Here is a 21,440-nt window from a genome sequence, read left to right as displayed (position 1 = left end):
ACCTCCAAACAGTAGTAGTGATGTTGGGGAGGGCATCAAACAGGAAATTAGGGGTGCATGCAATAAAGGTGCAGCAGTTATAATGGGTGACTTGAATATGCACATAGATTGGGCTAACCAAACTGGAAGCAATACAGTGGAGGAGGATTTCCTGGAGTGCATAAGGGATAGTTTTCTAGACCAATATGTCGAGGAACCAACTAGTGGGGAGGCCATCTTAGACTGGGTGTTGTGTAATGAGAGGGGATTAATTAGCAATCGCATTGTGCGAGGCCCCTTGGGGAAGAGTGACCATAATATGGTGGAATTCTGCATTAGGATGAAGAATGAAACAGTTAATTCAGAGACCATGGTCCAGAACTTAAAGAAGGGTAACTTTGAAGGTATGAGGCGCGAATTGGCTAGGATAGATTGGCGAATGATACTTAAGGGGTTGACTGTGGATGGGCAATGGCAGACATTTAGAGACTGCATGGATGAACGACAACAATTGTACATTCCTGTCTGGCGTAAAAATAAAAAAGGGAAGGTGGCTCAATCATGGCTATCAAGGGAAATCAGGGATAGTATTAAAGCCAAGGAAGTGGCATACAAATTGGCCAGAAATAGCAGTGAACCCAGAGACTGGGAGAAATTTAGATCTCAGCAGAGGAGGACAAAGAGTTTGATTAGGGCAGGGAAAATGGAGTACGAGAAGAAGCTTGCAGGGAACATTAAGACGGATTGCAAAAGTTTCTATAGATATGTAAAGAGAAAAAGGTTAGTAAAGACAAATGTAGGTCCCCTGCAGTCAGAATCAGGGGAAGTCATAACGGGGAACAAAGAAATGGCAGACCAATTGAACAAGTACTTTGGTTCAGTATTCACTAAGGAGGACACAAACAACCTTCCGGATATAAAAGGGGTCAGAGGGTCGAGTAAGGAGGAGGAACTGAGGGAAATTCTTATTCGTCGGGAAATTGTGTTGGGGAAATTGATGGGATTGAAGGCCGATAAATCCCCAGGGCCTGATGAGCTGCATCCCAGAGTACTTAAGGAGGTGGCCTTGGAAATAGCAGATGCCTTGACAGTCATTTTCCAACATTCCATTGACTCTGGATCCCATCGAGTGGAGGGTAGCCAATGTAACCCCACTTTTTAAAAAAGGAGGGAGAGAAAACCGGGAATTATAGACCGGTCAGTCTGACATTGGTAGTGGGTAAAATGATGGAATCAATTATTAAGGATGTCATAGCAGCGCATTTGGAAAGAGGTGACATGATAGGTCCAAGTCAGCATGGATTTGTGAAAGGGAAATCATGCTTGACAAATCTTCTGGAATTTTTTGAGGATGTTTCCAGTAGAGTGGTCAAGGGAGAACCAGTTGATGTGGTATATTTGGACTTTCAGAAGGCTTTCGACAAGGTCCCACACAAGAGATTAATGTGCAAAGTTAAAGCACATGGGATTGGGGGTAGTGTGCCGACATGGATTGAGAACTGGTTGTCAGACAGGAAGCAAAGAGTAGGAGTAAATGGGGACTTTTCAGAATGGCAGGCAGTGACTAGTGGGGTACCGCAAGGTTCTGTGCTGGAGCTCCAGCTGTTTACACTGTACATTAATGATTAAGACAAGGGGATTAAATGTAGTATCTCCAAATTTGCGGATGACACCAAGTTGGGTGGCAGTGTGAGCTGCGAGGAGGATGCTATGAGGCTGCAGAGCGACTTGGATAGGTTAGGTGAGTGGGAAAATATGCATGGTAGATGAAGTATAATGTGGATAAATGTGAGGTTATCCACTTTGGTGGTAAAAACAGAGAGACAGACTATTATCTGAATGGTGACAGATTAGGAAAAGGGAAGGTGCAACGAGACCTGGGTGTCATGGTACATCAGTCATTGAAGGTTGGCATGCAGGTACAGCAGGCGGTTAAGAAAGCAAATGGCATGTTGGCCTTCATAGCGAGGGGATTTGAGTACAGGGGCAGGTAAGTGTTGCTACAGTTGTACAGGGCCTTGGTGAGGCCACACCTGGAGTATTGTGTACAGTTTTGGACTCCTAACCTGAGGAAGGACATTCTTGCTATTGAGGGAGTGCAGCGAAGGTCCACCAGACTGATTCCCGGAATGGCGGGACTAACCTATCAAGAAAGACTGGATCAACTGGGCTTGTATTCACTGGAGTTCAGATGAATGAATGAGAGGGGGGCCTCAGAAACGTTTAAAATTCTGATGGGTTTAGACAGGTTAGATGCAGGAAGAATGTTCCCAATGTTGGGGAAGTCCAGAACCAGAGGTCACAGTCTAAGGATAAGGGGTAAGCCATTTAGGACCGAGATGAGGAGAAACTTCTTCACCCAGAGAGTGGTGAACCTGTGGAATTCTCTACCACAGAAAGTTGTTGAGGCCAATTCACTAAATATATTAAAAAAGAAGTTAGACGAAGTCCTTACTACTAGGGGGATCAAGGGGTATGGCGAGAAAGCAGGAATGGGGTACTGAAGTTGCATGTTCAGCCATGAACTCATTGAATGGCGGTGCAGGCTAGAAGGGCCGAATGGCCTACTCCTGCACCTATTTTCTATGTTTCTATAGTCCATGGGCTAAATATTCGCCCACCTTGTGCCCCTGTTTTTTCTGCGATATTTCGCCGTTTTGGGTGAAAAAGGCAAACAGAAAATTCAGAGAAGTCTTGCACTGATGGTTTTTAAGTACTGCTGGAGTGAGGACCGCCGGCATGCAAGCGTCAAAATAGCACTTTCGCCTAAATTTTGTCTGAGCACACCCGTAGGTGGGGCGAAAAAAAAACGCCCGTGAAAAGTCTGCGTTGCAGCCCTTGGAACAGCGGTAGGTATGAGGACCTGCAAAAAAGGTAAGTTAAAGTTTTTATTTTTTAATTCTTTTGCAGCGATTCGATAGTTAAGTGTCTTGTGAATGTTGCGGTTTTAAAAAAATTTTTTTTGCCCCCCACCCCCCCGCCCAATTGGCAGTGGTATCGGCTTCGGAGAAAAGGCGCCATGAATCCTCTTGTAATGCCGATTTTTACCGCTGGACGAACAGACGCCCGCATTTTAGGCCTCAGAGCGGTATTTTTGGTGAAAACATACCGTTATGACCAAAAAACAAATTTCTAGCCCATCGTCTCTGAAGCATATGGGAGGGCGGGTATTACTACTGCTCTGTGGACCATGAGCTTGGTGGCGGGTTTGAGGTCCTGGTCTTCAAACACTCGCTTCCTCAGGCGACCGAAGGCTATACTGGCACACTGAAGGTGGTCATCGACATCTGCCCTAAAGAACAGATGGTGCATGGAAAAAGCGCAAGAGATCCAGCAACTAGCTGACAACCATGACGTGCGTGGATTCTTTAGCACAGTAAAGACCACCCATGGCTCAAGCACCCAAGGTCCTACCCCACAAAGGGCCAAGAATGGAGAGGTACACATCAAGGACAGAGAGGCAGTCAGTGCCTGCTGGAAGGAGCACTTCAAAGATCTCCTTAACAGAGACGTTTTTTGACGCGGGTGTCTTCAACTCCATCCCGCTGCATGCGACTCGCCACCACCTCAGCACAACCCCAACATGAGGTTGAAAAGGCCATCAGACAACTGAAGAACAAGGCTTCAGGAGCAGATGGAATCCCTGCCAAAGCACTAAAGCATGGTGGAGAAGCACTATTGGCGTGAATCCATGAACTAATTTCTCTTATTTGGAAGGAGGAGAGCATGCCAGGGAATCTCAGGACGCTGTGATCTTAACAGTCTTCAAGAAAGGCAACAAATCAGATTGCAGCAATTACAGGAGGAGTTTCTCTACTGTCTGCCACAGGGAAAGTCTTCGCATTAATCCTCCTCAATTGCCTTTTCCCAGTGGTTGAAAAGCTCCTTCCAGAGTCACAATGCGGATTCCGCCCACTAAGGGGCACAATGGACATGATCGTCACCGCTCATCAAATTCAAGAAAAATGCAGGGAGCAGCACCAGCCTCTGTACATGGCCTTTTTTGACCTCACAAAAGCCATCAACACTGTCAACCGGGAGGAATATGGAGTGTCCTCCTCAAATTTGGCTGCACTCAGAAGTTCGTCACGATCCTCTGCCTGCTTCACAATGACTCTGAATAACGGATCCACCACAGACCCAATACACGTGTGGACCGGGGTCAAGCAAGACTGTATCATCGCACCAATACTCTTCTCGATCTTTTTTGCTGTAATGCCCCATCTCACCCTCAATAAGCTCCCCGCTGGAGTGGAGCTAATCTACAGAATAAATGGGAAATTGTTCAACCTCCGTCGCCTCCAGACCAGATCCAAGGTCGTCCCATCCTCTCGTTGAATTACAGTAAGCAGAAGACGCTTGCATTTGCGCACACTCAGAAGTCGAACTCCAAACCATTGTCAACACCTTCACCGAAGCGTACAGGAATATGGGCCTTACACTAAACATCCGTAAGACAAAGGTTCTCTAACACTGTCCCCGCCACACAGTATTGCCCCCCGATCATCAAGATCCATGACGAGGCCTTGGACAACGTGCTGCATTTTTCATACCTCATGAGCCTACTGTCAACAAGGGCAGACGTCAATGACTAAGTCCAACACTGCCTTCAGTGTGCCAGTGCAGCCTTCGGTCGCCTGTTTGAAGACCAGGACCTCAAACCCGGCACCAAGTTCATAGTCTACAGAGCAGTAGTGATACCCGCCCTCCTATATGCTGCAGAGACATGGACTATGTAAAGCAGGCACCTCAAAGCACTGGAAAAGTACACCAACGCTGCTTCTGCAAGATCCTGCCAATGGATCCTACCAACACCAGTGTTCTCGCTCAGGCCAACATCCCCAGCATCACACTCGATCAGCTCAGATGGGCGGGCCACATCACCCGCATGCCCAATACCAGACTCCCAAAACAAGCGCTCTATTCAGAGTTCTGATACGGCAATTGTGACCCAGGTGGGCAGAGGAAAAGCTTCAAGGACACCCTCAAAGCCTCCTTGAAAAAGTGCAACATCCCTGCCGATACCTGGGATTCCCTGGCCCAAGACCACTCAAAATGGAGGAGAAGCATCTGGGAAGGCGCCGAACACCTCGAGTCTCTTCGCCGGAAGCATGCGGAAGCAGTGTACGACAACCCAAGCACCCCACCCACCCATCCCTCCAACCACCGTCTGCCCCACCTGAGAGAGACTGTAGGTCCCACACTGGACTCCTCAGTAACCTGAGAACTCATTATTAGTGTGGAAGCAAGTCATCCTCAACTCCGAGGGACTGCCTAAGAAGAAAAGAAGATATGGAACAGTGTCTGTCAATCGCTTACAAGAGCAACTGACACCACTGAACCCAAGAAGGTATCTATGGCAGACCAAATTCATAACACCCTCCTGAAATCTGTCTGTCACCTCTCTCTCCACCTTTAGAAACCTACTCAAAGCATATTTCTCTAACCAAGCTTTCAAACACCTCTCCAAATCACTCTCACTCTCTCCTTGGCTCACATCTATTTCCTTACACCTAGTTGTGAAGCAGTATCTAAAGGCAAATTGTCGTTGTCCTCATGAACTCGTGGATTCATTTGAATGGGTTAGTGTACTGGAGCCAGAAAATACTTCAGCATAAAAATGCAATATACTGTGAATGCTGGAATACTGAAATATAAACAGAAAATGCTGGAAATACGCAGGTCAGGCAGCATCTGTGGAGCAAAACAGAGTTAAAGGTTGATGACCTTTCGCCAGAAGTGGAAAAAGTTAGAGATGTAATAGTTTCGAAGCAGGTCCAGAGGCTGGGAAGGGGCAGGGGAAAGAGGATAATTGAGCAAGTTTGATTTTCTTAAATTCACCACGTGCTAAATAATTCAAAATATATGATAACATAATTAAGAGTTTCCACGGTTGAGGGACACAAAATGAAGACTGCAAACCTCAAGTTCTTCAAGTACGGGCATCCAAGTTGACATTTTTTCAGCTATCTTTAACTTACAGAAATAGGAAATTCTGGTGACTAACATTTTTTAATTTTCCTTTTAATTTAGATTGCCATACCTTAGGTGGTCAAAAGTACTTCTCATAAGCATCAGTACGATGTAAGTAAGCACAAATTTATCGATCATATGAATGGACAAGTGTTGAGCGATTTTCTATACAGAAAGTGCTTCGATTTCAGTTATTTCTAATCTACATAAATAAGCTGGATACTAAAAAAACAACTAAGCTTGTCAGATTTGCTGCCAGCACTAAAATAGGAGATTAAAGTTTTGTAAATGGATGTAGATTGTCTCAAAAAAGTCAGATAAATGGCAAATAAAATTTAATATATTTAGGGCTAGACTTTCCATTTGCATTGATAGCACCCAAAAATGGGCCATTTTTCCGGCGTTAGTGATTTTATTATTTTTCGGGATTGCCGGAATATCGCCCATTTTAAAAACTGCTAGTTTTGCTTTTTTAATTTGAGCGATAGCTGTAGCGATGCGAAATAGGTGATAGCGATTTATTCTGTCGTGCAAGGCCGGCGCCCATAGCAATGGCCGTTCTGCGCATGTGTGTTTTTTTTTAAAAAGGTGATTAACTTTTCCCGTGATTCATGAGATCAGAGGTCACCTGTGCATACTCAGAAGACTTGAGAGAGAGAGAGAGAGAGAGAGAGAGAGAGAGAGAGAGAGAGAGAGAGAGAGAGAGAGAGAGAGAGAGAGCGCGAGCAGTTGATTGGAAAAACAGATTATAAAAATTCAGATGGATTATGTGGAGTCGGGAGCGAGTGATGTTGGTGAGGTGGCGGAGGGTCGGTGAGAGAAGTGATGTGGCAGAGATGGATGGGAGAAGGAGAGCCAAGAGGTTTTCTGAGTAAGCGAATGCTGCCCTGGTCCATGAGGTGGAAACTCGTTGGGTCCAATTAACCCAGGGTGATCGTGGGAAAGCCTCCCCTCCCCGTGTGTACCAGAGGATATGGGCGGAGATCACCGAGGTAGTTCTTCGGCGGCCCACGATGTCTGTGAGCCAAACCAGTGCTGCAAGCGCTAGAACGGCCTGGTTGCTTCTGGAAAGAACTTTATAATTGTAATGATGCAATGACTAATTCATTAAAATGTACATGTGCCAGATTGTAATTAAGCTGGTAATCTTGGTGTCATGCGTTAGTTACTAACCAAGATCTTATTAAATTTATTCTCCGACCGTAGATATAACCATGCATTCAATTGCATACAAAGCGTATTAGCATATAAGGTTAACGATGAATAGCATGGCCGATGACTAATTGTGGATTGTGTGTGTTTTCTGCGTGTTGTGCAATAGTAATAGTATCTATTAATATCTGTAATAGTACCTAGGCAATTAACTTATGCCGTGCTCGGCACCTTTGCAGAGAAAGATTTCCAAGAACAGAGCCGAGTAGAGGCGGACCAGAGGAGGACCAGCAGAACTGTGCCAGCTGACAGACCTGGAGGAGCAGGCCTTGGTACTAGTGGGTGTGCATAATCGTTCGGCCACCCGTGGTGGTGCTGAACCCATTGTTGCGCCACGTGAGTAATGTATAAACCAGTGGTGATTTAAAGTAATTTAATGCTTTTCAGTATAATATGACTGATATAATGTTATGTAATTAATGATGGGATCATGAAATATCATTGTAATGCCATGCAGACTCTGTACTATCATGATGTTAATTATATGTGACGCCTGGCAGTGATATTTATAGCAGTAGTGTTGCTCCTCGTACATATGCCTGTGTAGCGTAAGCATTCTCATGTCACCCTGGCCTCCCCTTCTGTCAACCTCATTTATGTTTTCTAGGTCCTAAGGCACAATCAGGAAACGTTGAGGCCCCAAGAGCTTCATCAGGTCTGGCTGACCACCGAGGACACCAACGGGGTGGCAGCTGATGAGCCTCAAGCAGGCTTCTCCAATGCCCCTGCGGCCATGTCTTCTTCCACTGAGGAAGCAGCAGGACCAAGCCCCTTGCAGCAGGGCACCCCGAGTGGTCCAACGCCGAAGCCTACCGTGCGGAGGTTGGTTTAGTGAGGTAGAATTGCTCAACAGGTAGATGGCAACCTGAACATGGGGTGAACGCTCCTCTAGGCAATGGGTGGATTGACCGGTCACAGTGCCACACTGACTGCGCAAATTTCGGAGGACGAGGTGCAGATGGTTGCGGCAATGTGGAGAATGACCAATTCTGTCGATGCCATGCGGCAGTCTCGGGATACGGCACTGCACCCCAAGGTGCCGTCCTACCCATGTCGACAGATGTGAGTCAGGAGGAAGCAGTTGCTCCTGACTCGGAAGGAAACGTCTTCTCCAGCTTCCATTGCGACTCAGCCACTGTCAGCCCCCAGACAGCAGCAGCACTCGAGGTGCCCTGTTGCAAGGTGGCTTGGTGTGAATGCGGGTGGGGGGGGTAGAGGCAAAGAGAAGCATGGCTGCTGGTGGGGGGTGGGGGGACATTATTCTTGTTTTTGTATTGTTATTATAAATTTGTTGACTGTTCAGGGGGGAGGGTGGGTGGGTGGGTGTTTGTGTCATGTTATATTATAATTGTTGTTGAAAAAAAATTTCATTGTTGGGGTGGGGGGAGAAAGAGAGAGATGGGTTTTTATACTCATGTATGTTTCTTTTTTCATTTTAGTTTTTTAATTTATTTTTTTAATTATTAAATATTTTTATTTAAGTTAACATTATTGTGCAGTGTCTTCCAATAACAGAAAGGTTAAACATCAATACAAGGATTGCAAACAATGTCGAGGCCAGGCAAGGATGAAACGTAACATAACATAAGAATTAGGAACAGGAGTAAGCCATCTAGCCCCTCGAGCCTGCTCCGCCATTCAACAAGAGCATGGCTGATCTGGCCGTGGACTCAGCTCCACTTACCCACCTGCTCCCCATAACTCTTAATTCCCTTATTGGTTAAAAATCTATCTATCTGTGATTTGAATACATTCAATGAGCTAGCCTCAACTGCTTCCTTGGGCAGAGAATTCCACAGATTCACAACCCTCGGAGAAGAAATTCCTTCTCAACTCGGTTTTAAATTGGCTCCCCCGTATTTTGAGGCTGTGCCCCCTAGTTCTAGTCTCCCCGACCAGTGGAAACAACCTCTCTGCCTCTATCTTGTCTATCGCTTTCATTATTTTAAATGTTTCGATAAGATCACCCCTCATCCTTCTGAACTCCAACGAGTAAAGACCCAGTCTACTCAATCTATCATCATAAGGTAACCCCCTCATCTCGGGAATCAGCCTAGTGAATCGTCTCTGCACCCCTTCCAAAGCTAGTATATCCTTCCTTAAGTAAGGTGACCAAAACTGCACGCAGTACTCCAGGTGTGACCTCACCAATACCCTGTACAGTTGCAGAACAACCTCCCTGCTTTTGTACTCCATCCCTCTCACAATGAAGACCAACATTCCATTCGCCTTCCTGATTACCTGCTGCACCTGCAAACTAACTTTTTGGGATTCATGCACAAGGACCCCCAGGTCCCTCTGCACCGCAGCATGTTGCAATTTCTCCCCATTCAAATAATATTCCCTTTTACTGTTTCCCCCCACCCCCCCCCCCCCCAAGGTGGATGACCTCACACTTTCCGACATTTGTATTTCATCTGCCAAACCTTAGCCCATTCGCTTAACCTATCAATCTCTTTGCAGCCTCTCTGTGTCCTCTACACAACCCGCTTTCCCACTAATCTTTGTGTCATCTGCAAATTTTGTTACACTACACTCTGTCCCCTCTTCCAGGTCATCTATGTATATTGTAAACAGTTGTGGTCCCAGCACCGATCCCTGTAGCACAACACTAACCACCGATTTCCAACCGGAAAAGGACCCATTTATCCCGACTCTCTACTTTCTGTTAGCCAGCCAATTCTCGATCCATGCTAATACATTTCCTCTGTCTCCACGTACCTTTATCTTCTGCAGTAACCTTTTGTGTGGCACCTTATCGAATGCCTTTTGGAAATCTAAATACACCACATCCATCAGTACAACTCTATCCACCATGCTCGTTATATCCTCAAAGAATTCCAGTAAATTAGTTAAACATGATTTCCCCTTCATGAATCCATGTTGCGTCTGCTTGATTGCACTATTCCTATCTAGATGTTCCACTATTTCTTCCTTAATGATAGCTTCAAGCATTTTCCCCACTACAGATGTTAAATTAACCAGCCGAAAGTTACCTGCCTTTTGTCTGCCCCCTTTTTTAAACAGAGGCGTTACATTTGCTGCTTTCCAATCCGCTGGTACCTCCCCAGAGTCCAGAGAATTTTGGTAGATTATAACGAATGCATCTGCTATAACTTCTGCCATCTCTTTTAATACCCTGGGATGCATTTCATCAGGACCAGGGGACTTGTCTACCTTGAGTCCCATTAGCCTGTCCAGCACTACCCCCCTAGTGATAGTGATTGTCTCAAGGTCTTCCCTTCCCACATTCCCGTGACCAGCAATTTTTGGCATGGTTTTTGTGTCTTCCACTGTGAAGACCAAAGCAAAATAATTGTTTAAGGTCTCAGCCATTTCCACATTTCCCATTATTAAATCCCCCTTCTCATCTTCTAAGGGACCAACATTTACTTTAGTCACTCTTTTCAATTTTATATATCGGTAAAAGCTTTTACTATCTGTTTTTATGTTTTGTGCAAGTTTAATTTCATAATCTATCTTTCCTTTCTTTATTGCTTTCTTAGTCATTCTTTGCTGTCGTTTAAAATTTTCCCAATCTTCTAGTTTCCCACTAATCTTGGCCACCTTATACGCATTGGTTTTTAATTTGATCCGCTCCTTTATTTCCTTAGTTAGCCATGGCTGGTTATCTCTTCTCTTACCGCCCTTCTTTTTCACTGGAATATATTTTTGTTGCGCATTATGAAAGAGCTCCTGAAAAGTCCTCCAATGTTCCTCAATTGTGCCACCGTTTAGTCTGTGTTCCCAGTCTACTTTAGCTAATTCTGCCCACATCCCACTGTAGTCCCCTTTGTTTAAGCATAGTACGCTCGTTTGAGACACTACTTCCTCACCCTCAATCTGTATTACAAATTCAACCATACTGTGATCACTCATTCCGAGAGGATCTTTTACTAGGAGATCGTTTATTATTCCTGTCTCATTACACAGGACCAGATCTAAGATAGCTTGCTCCCTTGTAGGTTCTGTAACATACTGTTCTAAGAAACAATCCCGTATGCATTCTATGAATTCCTCCTCCAGGCTACCCCATGCGATTTGATCAAATCGATATGTAGGTTAAAATCCCGATGATTACTGCCATTCCTTTTTCACATGCCTCCATTATTCCCTTGATTATTGTCCGCCCCACCGTGAAGTTATTATTTGGGGGCCTATAAACTATGCCCACCAGTGACTTTTTCCCCTTACTATCTCTAATTTCCACCCACAATGATTCAACATTTTGTTCATTAGAGCCAATATCATCTCCCACAACTGCCCTGATATCATTCTTTATTAACAGAGCTACCCCACCTTCTTTCCCTTCTTGTTTATCCTTCCGAATTGTCAGATACCCCTGTATGTTTAATTCCCAGTCTTGGCCACCCTGCAACCACGTTTCTGTAATGGCCACCAAATCATGCCCATTTGTAATGATTTGTGCCGTCAACTCATTTATTTTATTTCGAATGCTGCGTGTGTTTAGATAGTGTTTTAATACTAGTTTTTAAACCATGATTTGTTGTTTTGACCCCTCCTGCAGCCCCTTTATATTCATACATATTGTCCCTTCCTATCACCTTGTGGTTTACACTTACCCCAGTGCTACTCTGCTCTGTTACCTCCTGCCTTTTGCATTCTTTCTTGGGGTCCTATTCATCTGCGCTCTCACCCACTCTAACTAGCTCAGAGCAATCTCCTGGGTTCCGAATACTCCTCGCATTGAGGCACCGAGCTTTCAGGCTTGCCTTTTTATTACACTTTGACCCTTTAGAATTTTGCTGTACATTGGCCCTTTTTGTTTTTTGCCTTGGGTTTCTCTGCCCTCCACTTTTACTCATCGCCTTTCTGTCTTTTGCTTCGGTCTCCATTTTGTTTCCCTCTGTCTCTCTGCATTGGTTCCCATCCCCTGCCATATTAGTTTAACTCCCCCCCAACAGCACTAGCAAACACTCCCCAGAGGACATTGGTTCCGGTCCTGCCCAGGTGCAGACCGTCCGGTGTGTACTGGTCCCACCTCCCCCAGAACAGGTTCCAATGCCCAAGGAATTTGAATCCCTCCCTGCTGCACCACTGCTCAAGCCACGTATTCATCTGCACTATCCTGCGATTCCTACTCTGACTAGCACGTGGCACTGGTAGCAATCCCGAGATTACTACTTTTGAGGTCCTACTTTTTAAATTTAGCTCCTAGCTCCTTAAATTCGTCTCGTCGGACCTCATCCCTTTTTTTTTTAAAACCTATGTCGTTGGTACCAATGTACACCATGACAACTGGCTGTTCTCCCTCCTTTTTCAGAATGTCCTGCACCCGCTCTGAGACATCCTTGACCCTTGCACCAGGGAGGCAACATACCATCCTGGAGTCTCGGTTGCGGCCGCAGAAACGCCTATCAATTCCCCTTACAATTGAATCCCCCATCACTCTCCCACTCTTTTTCCTGCCCTCCTGTGCAACAGAGCCAGCCACGGTGCCATAAACTTGGCTGCTGCTGCCGTCCCCTGATGAGTCATCCCCCTCAACAGTCCTCAAAGCGGTGTATCTGTTTTGCAGGGGGATGACCGCAGGGGTCCCCTGCACTACCTTCCTGCTGGTCTTCCATTCCCTAGCTGGCTGTGGACCCTTCACCTGCGCCAAGACCAACTCGCTACACGTGCTACTCACGTCATTCTCAGCATCGTGGATGCTCCAGAGTGAATGCACCCTCAGCTCCAAATCCGCAACACGGTCCGTCAGGAGCTGGAGGCGGATACACTTCCCGCACAGGAAGTGTCCGAGTTCCCACATGGTACAGGAGGAGCATATCACGTGACCGAGCTCTCCTGCCATGACTTAATCCTTAGATTAACTTAAATTGGTGATAACACTGTTAACAGGTTATTTACTGATATAAAAAAGAAAATCTACTCACCAATCACCAGCCAATCACTTACCCCTTTGGCTGTGACGTCACCTTTTGATTTCTTCCTACTTCTTTTTTGCTTTTTCTCCTGGCTGGAGCTGCACAAGCTGGGCCTTTATAGGCCTCACCACGCACCCCGGATTCGCGCTGCTTGAACTGCCGCTCCATAACGCAACTATAACTGTCACCAGCGTAAGCGTAACTTCACACAAAGTGTTCATTTAGGAGCTGCTGACACAACAGTCTTGCAGCTGCGTAACTACCATGGGGCTTTTCCTGCGGTCGAGTGGGGTGGGGTATGGCTTCAACGCGAACCTGATTGTCCTCCCCGAGGATCTCATCCTCCTCCTGCTCCTTCTCCTCTTTTGCCTCCCCTGTCTCCTGAGGTGGACCGGCAATCCCATCTGGCAATTCTTGTCCCCTTCTGATAGCTAAGTTATGCAACATGCAGCACACAGCACACCACAATGAACTCAGCGACCTGCTCAGGGTGGTATTGTAAATTGCCTCCTGAGTGGTCCAGGCATCTGAAGTGCTGCTTAAGCACTCCAATTGTCTTTGACGATATTGCGTGTGGCTGTAGGCTTTTGTTAAAGCGCTTCTCGGTTTCCGTCTGGGGCTTACGCAGGGAGGTTATGAGCCAGCTGGCAAGGCCATATCCTTTATCCCCCAGCATCCAACCGTGACTGTTACAGGTCAGAGACAGTGCTCTCAAGCAAGATGTGCACATCATGGATGCTCCCTGGAAAATTTGCATTTACTGCCATGATTATTTGCTTGTGGTCGACAACGAGTTGCACATTCAGGGAGTGGAATCCCTTTCGGTTCCGAAACACCTCTGCATCCTGGAACGGTGCTCACAAGGTGATGTGCGTACAGTCTATTGCTCCCTGCACCTTGGAGAAGTTTGCTATTCTCGAGAAACCCAAAGCCCTCTCACTCGGTGCCTCTCTGGTCATAGGGAAGTTTATAAAGTCCATCCTGCGAGCGTAAAGGACTTCAGTCACCTGTCGAATCCAGCAATGTGTGGCTTGCTGAGAGATACCGCAAATGTCGCTAGCCAAAGTCTGAAAGGAGCCCAATGCATAGAAGGAAAGTGCCTCAGTAACCTTAACCTCAACGGGCAGTGCGGTCCTGATAGGCTGCAGATCTACCTTAATTAGCTGGCATATCTCATTGATGACCTCCTTTCAGAAGCGCAGTCTCCTAAGGCACGTGTTATCGGACAAGTCCAGCTATGATCGCTTATCCCTGTAAATGAGTTAGGTGTAAGGTCTCTTGCTCCTCAGCAGTTTTCCACCTCTTTGATTGAAGAGCATTATGTGCCCAATAAACCTTCTCCCATCTCTATTCTGGAGCATGTGAATAGTCATCAATACTAGCTGAGAAATTACTATAAGTGCCCTATTATGTCCTTAAAATTATTAAATTGTCCTCTACAAACGCAACAGAAACTCAAAATTGACCACAATGTGATTAGATGGTTGTCAAGATTTTAAAATGACCTTAAAATTACTCACAAACTACTTCATTGCTTCCATCGATTTGAAGCAGTCTTTTAATAAAAGTCCTCCAAATTACAAGATGGCATCCATACTACTGGGTTACGGTCAGGTGAGTGCAGTTTTTCTTGAGCATCTTTTTGGGCGAGCGATCATTTGGGAGGTATATGGGCGAGATGCCGAAAGTAGCGCTCGGTGATAATCTGGACGTTAGTTTCCATTATAAACAGTCTTCTGGGCGGTGTACAAGAGATCACGTCAGATTTTATTAAAAAAATATGGGCGGGTGGTTCAGCTAATTCCCAGCAATAATTGTATGCCGAAAGTTACGCCCGCCATAAATGGGCGATAATTGGGCATTAGTTTCAATTTATAATCAAATATGGGCAATAAACTCAATCTCAGCAGTTAAATGGGCGGATATATGACGAAAGTTTGGCCCATAAAGTGTTAAAGCTGCAGACAAATATACAATGAATGGAATTGCATTTGCAATATAAATGCAAGTCTTTCTTTTTTCAGAGAGCTACAGTATTAACATAATAAGATTCAATAGGTCAGTCAAATCTCCTTTTCTTGTCCCAACTTTCCTTACGTTGCTGTATTTAGCTGCTATAAACTGTGTGTAACCATTATCACTGAACCAACCATTGAGATGTGCAGATCTCTAGTTGGCAGCTGCACAGAGCAGCAAATCTGAAATGAGCAGCTCACCTTATGAGGAAATGGGCAGAGTGCAGGATGTTGGAATGCCTGAAAATAGTTCTTGAATAACACACTACACAAAATTGGCACCCTCGTCAACATGGACTGTATTTGGTTTATACTAATAGTATTAAAATGTTTGAGCAAAAGTTAGAATTTTCACTTCATTTTAAATGGAATTGTAAGAAAGAACTTGCATTTATATAGTGTCTTTCACGACCTCAGGATGACCCAAAGCACTTCAGAGTCAATTACTTTTGGAGTGCAGCCACTGTTGTAATGTAGGGAAACACAACAGCCAATTCGTGTACAGCATGGTCCCAAAAATAGCAATTTGATAAATGACCAAATAGTGGCCTGGAATCTGCAGTCAGTTGTGAAACGACAACAATCGCCGCTGACCTCGAAAAAAGCTGCCCACCGAGATCGCGAAAACTTCAGATTTTGCAATGTTAAATTGATTGCAGCGCTGTCAAAAGGGAATTCTTAGCGTAGAGCAGCAATTATGTAATTAAGCAACCACAAGGAAATAAAAATCACGGATACAATCCAATTTTTAAAAATTTTACAGAGAGCAAAATAAAGATTGGCACATACACATTGGATTAAAAAGGTAGAAACTGAAATAACAAACCTTAAAAAGATGTATATTTTTTCAAATAATTTTCCCACAAAAATTTCATTTTTTATGGCCAGAATGGTTGTTCAGCAATCAATATGCTTGCACCTATTCAAACAAGAGTTAACTTTTAATGGGGTGTTTAACAACGTAATTATATCGTAAAAGCTTCCACAGCACAGCCCGTGTCAGGGCAGTGAGTGACTGACCGCAACTTCAGGATTTCCGCGTTTATCTACGCAAGCGCTAAATCCTGAAGTTACAGTCAGTTTCAGAGGGGTAATGACAGCGAACACTGACAGTTAGCCATCATTACCAATGCAAAATCTGGGCCAATCTGCTTTTGGTGTTACTAGTTGAGAGATAAGAGTTGGCAGTATACTGAGAGAACTCCCCTTCGAGAAGTAGCATGTGACAGTGCAGCATTAACTCAGTACTGCGCTGACGAACCAGCTGAGATGATGTGCTCAAGTCTCTGGAGCGGGGCACGAACCCATGATCTTCTGACTCAGAGACAGGAGTGAGATAACTGACACTATATGGTTATTTTAATACTCATTATTTTAAGTAATTAAAATAGCTTTCACTTATTTTCTAGGCTTCCTTAATTTTCTAGCTCACTGGTTATCAAAACATTTTTATAAATTCTACAAGAGCATATACATAAATTAAATGAGAATATTACATATATGCACTAACCGCAGGCAACTTCTCCACTTCAATTTTGCCTTGTGATACTGCTCCCCATTTACTAAACATGGAACAAAAGCAAACATCAGATCTCTGTTCGCCACTAATGTATAATATTTTAAAATATAACTACAAAAGTCCAAGAGAAATTTAAACCAAATTTTATGTTAAATAAATAAGTCTGCTGCAGGATTTTGGAGCATGTCCTAATCATGGTCTGAAAACAGATAAGAGTCTCTGATGCACAGTACTACCCAAAATGTTTCCATTATGCTGCCCTGGTCACTTCTGTAAGATTGAAAGAATTTAAAATCAAAAAGAAGAACAGAAAAAATGTTTCCTTCCTTTCAGGTGTCAAGGATCGTAAGCTTCAACAACTCTTGGACACCAACTCCCCTCCGGAACCGTCTTCCCTATGATTCCATCCCTTCTTCCAGCCCCTGCTGTGTTTTCACTATCCCCTCTGACCTTCCCCTTTTAGATCTCAAACAATCAGCAAAGGCCTGAGCTTCATGCCCTTATGCCCCCACCTCAATGATTTTTGAGCTCGGCACGATGTTGATCTCTTTTTCCACCACCTTCGCCTCCATGCCCACTTCTTCAGCCAGGAGTCTTCCCTTCGCCCCCCTCCCCTCTTGTACAGCCGACTCCTTCTCACTTTTTCAGAACTCTCGCTCTACTTGGACCCCTGCCTCTCACCCTCTCTAGATCGCTTCATCGCTAACTGCCAACAGGACATGGGCCGTCTCAATTTCTCTGCTCCCCTCACTCACTCTAACTTGCCTCCCTCTGATCTTGCAGCACTCCGCTCTCTCAGATCCAACCCCATTATTAAACCTGCTGACAAGGGTGGCGCTGTTGTTTGGCAAACTGACCTCTACGTTGCAGAGGCTGATCGCCAACTCTGACACCTCCAACTACCTTCCCCGGACCTACCTCCCCATGACCCCATTACCGAACATCAAGCCATCATTTCCCAGACCGTCACTGACCTCATCTCTTCTGGAGATCTTCCCTCCACAGCCACCAACCTCATAGGTCCCCAACCCCACTCAGCCCGCTTCTACCTTCTTCCCAAGATCCAGATACAGGACTGCCCTGGTAGACCCATCGTTTCAGCCTGTTCTTACCCCAAAGAACTTATTTCTTCCTATCTCGACTCTATATTTTTTCTCCCCTCGTCCAGTCTCTTCCCACCTACATCCGCAACTCTTCCGATGCCCTCCGCCACTTTAACAGTTTCCAGGTCCCAACTGTCTCCTTTTCACTACGGATGTCCAATCCCTCTACATTTACATCTCCCAGCAGGATGGCCTTTGGGCGCTCCGCTTCTTTCTTGAGCAGAGGCCCAACTAGTCCCTATCCACCACCACCTTCCTCCGCCTGGTTGAACTTCCAGTCACTTCCTCCAAATTAAAGCCGTTACTATGGGAACCCACTTCTGTTCCAGCTATGCCTGCCTTTTTGCGCGATAGGAGGAAGATTCTTTATTCTAATCCTAATTGGGTCCCCTCCTGTTGTGTAAGGAGAAAGAGTCAGACTGAACACTGAGCTCAAAGTAAAGTGTGACCGTAGTCTTTTATTGCAGGTCTCCAGAATGCCTCTCCAACCTGTGAAGCCTTCTTTAATACCTGTGCTCCCAAGGGATTATGGGATCCCTTGGGACTCCAGGGAATGAGCCCTCTGGTGGCTGTACAGAGTAAATACAAGTCCACATATACAACAATATTCACCCCCAAAGTCAATAGTGTAACTATTTACGTGAGTCGATCTGGGGCTCTTGGTTGATCGTCTGTGTGAAAGCTGGTGTTGTTGAATCATTTGTTGGGCCCTCGCTGGGCTGCTGACCAGGCTGGGCTGCCTGGTGTGTTGGGCCCTGCAGGGTTGCTGTGGATGATGGGTTCTACTTCGTGGTCAACCGTGGTGTCGGTTGCCACTGGTGTGTGTGTGTTGGGGGATCAAAAAGGTAAGGGTCCAAGGTGGGTTGCTCAGGATAGTCCGTGAATCTGAGTTTGATTTAGTTCAAGTGTTTCCGGTGAATGAGTCCATTTGAAAGTTTGACCCGAAACACCCTGCTCCCCTCTTTGGCCACAACAGTGCCAGGAAGCCACTTTGGACCTTGTCCATAATTTAATACAACTACAGGATCATTGACTTCAATCTCACGTGACACATTTGCGCTATCATGGTATGCACTTTGTTGAAGCCGCCTGCTCTCTACCTGTTCATGTAGATCAGGGTGAACTAACGAGAGCCTTGTCTTAAGTGTTCTTTTCATGAGCAGTTCAGCAGGTGGGATCCCAGTGAGTGAGTGTGGTCTCGTGCAGTAGCTAAGCAGGACGCGGGATAGGCAAGTCTGCAGTGAGCCTTCAGTTACCCTCTTCAAGCCTTGCTTGATGGTTTGCACTGCTCTAACTGCCTAACCATTGGACGCTGGTTTAAACGGAGCAGATGTGACATGTTTGATCCCATTACGGGTCATGAATTCTTTGAATTCAGCACTGGTAAAACATGGCCCGTTGTTGCATCGGGTAAGCCGTGTGAGGCAAACATGGCCCACAGGCTTTCAGTGGTGGCAGCGGACGTGCTAGCCGACATTATCTCACATTCAATCCACTTGGAGTATGCATCTACAACCACAAGGAACATTTTACTTAAGAATGGGCCTGCATAGTCGACGTGTACCCGAGACTACACTTTGGAGGGCCAAGACCATAAACTTAGCGGCGCCTCCCTGGGTACATTGTTTAACTGCAAGCATGTATTACATCTGTGAACGCAGGATTCTAAGTCCACATCCATGCCGGGCCACCACACGTTGACTATCGCTTTCATCATTACGATGCCTGGGTGGGTACTGTGGAGGTCACTGATGAAGGTGTCTCTGCCCTTCTTGGGGACCATTACTTGATTGCCCCACAGAAGGCAGTCTGCCTGTATAGACATTTCATCTTTGTGCCGCTGGAACGGCTTTATCTCTTCCTGCATTTCCACTGGGACACTGAACCAGCTCCCGCGAAGCACACAGCATTTGACTAGAGATAATAAGGGGTCCTGGCTTGTATAGGTTTTGATCTGCCAGGCAGTGACGAGTGATTGCTCACTCTCAAATGTTCCATAACTATGGCTAGATCTGCTGGCTGCGCCATTTCCAGCCCGTGGTGGGCAATGGCAGCCTACTGAGAGCATCGACGCAGTTTTCTGTGCCTGGCCTGTGGCGGGTGGCGTAGTTGTATACGGACAACGTGAGCGCCCATCTCTGGATCCGAGCCGATGAGTGGATATAAGTGGCTTATGGTCAGTTTCCAATTCGAATTTTAGCCCAAACAGGTATTGATGCATTTCCTTTACCCCATAGACACACGCTAACGCTTCTTTTTCCAATCATGCTGTAGGCTCTCTCAGCCTTAGACAGACTCCTGGATGCATAAGCAACCAGATGCAGTTTCCCAAAATCATTAGCTTGTTGCAATACACACTCAACGCCATATGACGACGCATCAAATGCTCGTATCAAACGCTTACATGGATCACACAACACAAGCAATTTGTTTGAGCATAACAATTTTCTCGCTTTTACAAAGGCATTTTCTAGGCTTTTGCCCCAAACCCATTTGCCCCCTTTTCGTAGTAAGACATGTAGTGGTTCTAGCAGGGTGCTGAGACCTGGTAAGAAGTTACCAAAGTAGTTCAAGAGTCCCAGAAACAACCGCAGCTCAGTCACGTTCTGTGGCCTCGGTGCGTTCTCGATTGACTCAGTCTTCGCGTTGGTGGGCCTGATGCCGTCCACCGTAATCCTCCTTCCCAGGAACTCCACTTCAGGCACCAGGAAAACGCACTTCAAGCGTTTTAACCTGAGCCCCACGTGGTTGAGTCGGCTAAGAACCTCCTCCAGGTTCTGCAGGTGCTCAACTGTGTTCCGACCTGTGACCAAGATGTCGTCCTGGAAGATCACGGTGTGCGGGACCGACTTCAGTAAACTGTCCATGTTTCTCTGGAATATCGCCGCCGCTGATCGGATTCCAAACAGGCATCTGTTATAAACAAAAAGACCTTGGTGCATGTTGATGCAGGTGAGGGCGTTCGATGATTCCTCCAGTTCCTGCGTCATGTAGGCTGAAGTCAGATCCAGCTTCGTGAACGTCTTTCCTCCCGCCAGCGTTGCAAAGAGGTCGTCGGCTTTTGGTAGTAGGTATTGGTCCTGCAGGGAGAAACGATTGATAGCTACTTTGGAATCGCCACAGATTCTAACGGTGCAGTCTTCCTTGAGGACTGGGACAATAGGACTGAACTTGATCAGTGAAATGATGCCCTCTCATTGCAACCAGTCTAGCTCGATCTCTACCCTCTCATCATGTACGGTACTGCTCTCGCCTTGTGATAGATGGGTAGCGCCCCCGGAATTAGGTGGATCTGCACTTTTGCTCATTGGAATTTCCCGATGCCTAGTTCGAACAGCGAAGGAAATTTGTTTAAGACCTGGGCACACGAAGTGCCGTCAGTGGGCTATAGCGCTCGGACGTCGTCCCAGTTCCAGCGTATCTTTTCCAGGCAGGTCCTGCCGAGCAGCGTGGGACCATCGCCCGGTACCATCCAGAGAGGTAGCTTGTGCACCGCTCCATCGTAGGAGACCTTTACGGTAGCACTGCCAATTACAAGAATCAGTTCTTTAGTGTAAGTTCTTAGTCTCTTGCGAACTGGAGTGAAGACTGGCCTTGAGGCCTTGTTGCACCACAACCTTTCGAAAGTCTTTTTGACCATGATGGACTAGCTCGCCCCGGTGTCCAACTCCATTGACACCGGGAGTCCATTTAGTTCAATATTCAGCATTATTGGGGAAGAATTTGTGGTGAATGTGTGCACCCCATGTAC

The 21,440-nt window shown here is 45.9% G+C and overlaps 1 protein-coding gene across 3 annotated transcripts in view; it reads right to left on the bottom strand.

Annotated features, from left to right (window-relative positions):
* Positions 1-21,440, bottom strand: part of ttc17 (tetratricopeptide repeat domain 17) — a 178,764-nt gene that overhangs the window by 140,418 nt on the left and 16,906 nt on the right. Inside the window, exon 2 of one of the 3 annotated variants that reach the window (XM_070899668.1) lies at positions 16,578-16,629. The exons of the other annotated variants lie outside the window; for them this stretch is intronic. The gene's annotated coding sequence lies outside the window, so the exon portion shown is untranslated. The remainder of the gene's footprint in view (positions 1-16,577; positions 16,630-21,440) is intronic. 3 annotated transcript variants of the gene reach the window in all.

Source organism: Pristiophorus japonicus, chromosome 14 (assembly GCF_044704955.1).
Source record: "Pristiophorus japonicus isolate sPriJap1 chromosome 14, sPriJap1.hap1, whole genome shotgun sequence".
NCBI classification, from domain to species: domain Eukaryota; kingdom Metazoa; phylum Chordata; class Chondrichthyes; family Pristiophoridae; genus Pristiophorus; species Pristiophorus japonicus.
This window is presented reverse-complemented; position numbering and strand designations above follow the sequence as displayed.